The 4102-nt window shown below is 37.9% G+C and overlaps 1 pseudogene; it reads right to left on the bottom strand.

Moving 5' to 3' along the window:
* Window positions 1-2372: 2372 nt before the first annotated feature.
* On the bottom strand, window positions 2373-3967 carry LOC114004458 (beclin-1 pseudogene; annotated as a pseudogene).
* Window positions 3968-4102: the final 135 nt, after the last annotated feature.

The following is a 4102-nucleotide window of genomic DNA, read 5'->3' as shown; positions in this document are numbered from 1 at the left end:
TGCCATTTTGATTATATTAATTCTGCAAATCTAGGAAATGTGATTTCCTTCAATTTTTTTGTATCCTTCTTGATTTCCGTTTTAATGATTTCATAGTTTTCCTTGTAGAGGTCTTTGACTTCCTTGGTTAGTTTTATTCCTAGGTATCTTATACTTCTTGTGGCTATGGTTAATGGAATTACTTTCTTCAGTTCTGTTTCTGTCTGCTTGTTGTTTGCATATAGAAATGCTATAGATTTTTTTAGAGGTTTTTACTATAAGGCATGTGTGCTTGCCAGAAAGACAAAGAGAGATAGAGATAGGAACCGAGAAATCACGCCCCAGGGGGGATGGCCACACCACAGTCCCTTCTCCTCCATTCTCCTTTCGGGATCCTGGGCACACACGCATGCACACACACCCAGCGTGAGTTTTAAGCCACAGCATCCAGGACTCGAACTGCAGTCAACTACACGGGAATCCAATGACAGGGCCATTACTCTAACTGCTGGTCCCAAGTAGAAATGCTATAGATCTTTGTAAGTTGATTTTGTATCCTGCCACTTTACTTCATGCATTTATTACTTCAAGAAGTTTTCTCATGGATACTATTGGGTCTTCTATGAATACAATCATGTCATCTGCAAACAGAGATAATTTCAGTTCTTCTTTCTCTATTGGAAAGCCTTTAATTTTCTTTTTTTCTTTTTTGTCTGATCACATTGGCTGGGACTTCCAGTACTATGTTGAATAAGAGTGGAGAAAGTGGGCAGCCTTCTCTTGTACCAGTTTTTAGTGGAAAGTTTTCTGCTTTTCCCCATTCAGTATAATATTAGCTATAGGTTTTTCATAGATAGCTTTTATTATGCTGAGAAATGATCCTTCTATGCCAATTTTCCTGAGAGTCTCAATCATAAAGGAATGTTGTATTTTGTCAAATGCTTTTTCTGCATCAATAGAAATGATCATGTGATTTTTATCTTTCTTTCTATTAATATGGTGTACTACATTTATGTTTTTGCATATGTTGAACCACTCTTGCATCCTTGGAATAAAGCCTACCTGATCGTGATGAATAACCTTTTTTATATGCTGTTGAATATGGTTAGCAAGTATTTTGTTGAGATTTTTGCACATATATTCATCAGAGATATAGGTCTATAGTGTTCCTTTTCTGTTGTATCCTTATTTATTTGGGGAATAAAGGTAATGGCGACTTCATAGAATGAACTTGGAAGGGTTCCTTCCTTTTGGATCTCTAGAAACAGTGTGAGTAGAATGGGGGTTACCTCTTCTTTAAAGGTTTTGTAAAATCCAGCATTGAAGTCATAGGGACCTTGACTTTTCTTTGATGGGTGGTTATTTATTATTGGTTCAATCTCCTTGCTTGTTACAGGTCTATTTAGACTTTCTATGTCCTCCTTTGTCAATCTTGGTAGATTATATGTGTCCAGGAATTTGTCCATCTCATCCAGGTTTTCTTCTTTGTTGGCATAGAGTAACTCATAGTATCGTCTAGTGATGTTTTGTATTTTTACTATGTCTGTTGTAATATTGCCTGATTCATTGCAAATTTGATGTATCTGGTTCCTTTCTCTCTTCTTAATTAGTCTAGCTAATGGTGTGTCAATCTTAATTATGTTTTCAAAAAACCAGCTTTTACTCTCATTTATTTTCTGTATAGTTCACTTATTTTCTATTTCATTTATTTCTGCTTGAATCTTTATTATTTCTTTCCTCCTGGCATTTTTTTGGATTTTTCTGTTGTTTTTCCAATTCCCCAATGCATGATGTTAGGTTGTTCTTTTACCACCTTTCCATCTTTTTCTTGTGTGCACTAATTGCTATGAACTTCCCACTGCTTTTGCAGTGTCCCATGAATTATAGAGATTTTATACTCATTATCATTTGTTTCGAGGAATCTTTTCATTTCAGTCTTAATCTCTTCAGTATCCATAAAGTCACTCTGAAGTAGGTTATTTAGTTTCAATGTATTTGGGTATTTTCTAGGGTTTTTCCTGAGATTAATATCAAGTTTAATTCCATCATGGTCGGAGAAGATGCTGGATATAGCTTCTACACCTTTGGGTCTGTAAAAGCTGGTTTTGTGTCCTAGCATACAGTTAATCTTTAAGAAAGTATCATGTGGAACTGAGAAAAATGTATATTTTGTGTTTTTTGGTTGAAAAGTTTTATAGATGTCTACCTAGTTTATCTGATTTATGCTATCATCTAGGTCCAGAATCTCTTTGCTTTTTATCTTGTTTACCTGTCTAAAGGATATAATGGGGTGTTGAAATCTCCAACAATTATTGTGTTACAGTCTATCTCTCCTTGTATATCTAGCAGTCTTTCCTTTACATATTTAGGTGCTTCTGAGTTGGGTGCATAGATATTTGTAAGTGTTATATCTTCTTGGTGAATTAGTCCTTTTACTAGTATATAATGCCCTCTTGGTCTCTTTTTACTATTTTTGTCATAAAGCCTATTTTGTCCAAAATAAGTATAACAACTCCTGCTCTTTTTCGCTTTTCATTTGCATGGAATACCTTTTTCCAGGCCTTCGCTTTCAGTCTATGTATGTCTTTTCCATTAGATGGATCTCTTGTAGGCAGTAGATGGAGTGTTTCTAATGTTTAATCCATTCAGCCAGTCTATGTCTCTTGATCAGAGAATTTAATCCATTAACATTTAGCATTATGATCAATATTGGTTTTCTTCAGCATGTCCAGCTGCATCTGGACATAGTACATCTGGTTTTCTGCACTTTTCAGCTCATCATCCAGCTCCAGCTGTTGTTGTTTAAATCCACTGTATTGCCTTTGATACTGAGCTTCTTCCTGATCCAGTCTCTCAGCCTCAGCCTGGACCTTCTCAAGATTTTCTGTCACCACCTTGCAGTTCTTTTTCACATATTCCAGCTCCTGGATTAGCCCCTCCACCTCTAACTCCACCTCTTTAACACCATCTGTAGCTGCTCACTGTCATCCTCATTCATTTGCTCTAAGATCTCCAAAGAGCTTTTGCAGTTGTGACATTCATTTTCAGTGATGTTGAGCTGAGTGTCCAGCCAGTCTGAAAGTATCTGTGCATTCCTCCACAATGGGTGATCTACATCTGTCTGACCCAACATGATGTCAACAAGTGAACTTCAGTCTTGAGCTGAGGTTCTCCATGGTGCTGCCATAGGATGGCTCTCAGATTAGAGCAAAGCTGTTGGCTCTTTCTGTGGACATCATCCTGGCTAGGGTAATGAATCTATGAGAGACATCATCCTGATGAGTTTCAATAAGTGGCTCCTATCCTGAGTTAGCCTCTTCTTTCTGGGACTCTTCTGATTTTGTCTGGGCTGTGGCAAATAATGGAGCTGTGAGCTCCAGGATGGTAAAACAATTCAGGACCTTGGAGCTCAGGTCCAGTTTTGGAGCTGGTTTCAGTGCTAGTACACAAAGCTCACCTGGATGGTGCTGCTGGACATCTTAGACCCCTTCTTCTCCCAGAATCTTGGAGCCTGCCACCCAGGTCCAGTCTACCATGAGGACACGGTGGCCTTGGGTCTGGCTGGCCCAGAGCGAGGCCTCCATTTCTCCACCCTGTTAAGATTTAGAGCTCACACATACACATGCCTGGAGTGTTTTTCAAGTCACTAGGGCGAAGACTTGAACCATGATTAGCTATGTGGGGTCAGGCTTCCCTTAACCACTAGGCTATGGGGATGCCTATGGATAGAGTGTTTTATACATGTGTCTTACATGTAGGTTGTTTCTAGCATTGCTTAAATTCTCCATTTCCTTATTGATCTGCTGTCTAGTTGTTTTTTCTATTTATTGAAGATGAGGAATTGATGTCTCCAATCATTATTGTAAATGATTAGCTATGTGGGGTCAGGCTTCCCTTAACCACTAGGCTATGGGGATGCCTATGGATAGAGTGTTTTATACATGTGTCTTACATGTAGGTTGTTTCTAGCATTGCTTAAATTCTCCATTTCCTTATTGATCTGCTGTCTAGTTGTTTTTTCTATTTATTGAAGATGAGGAATTGATGTCTCCAATCATTATTGTAAAACTCTGTATATTTTTCTTTAATTCTGACCATTTTTGAGGCTTTTCTGTTATATATA

Source organism: Tupaia chinensis, unplaced genomic scaffold, assembly GCF_000334495.1.
Source record: "Tupaia chinensis unplaced genomic scaffold, TupChi_1.0 Scaffold000640_1, whole genome shotgun sequence".
NCBI classification, from domain to species: domain Eukaryota; kingdom Metazoa; phylum Chordata; class Mammalia; order Scandentia; family Tupaiidae; genus Tupaia; species Tupaia belangeri.
The sequence above is the reverse complement of the archived record's forward strand: the minus strand, read 5'-3'. Positions and strand labels throughout refer to the sequence as shown.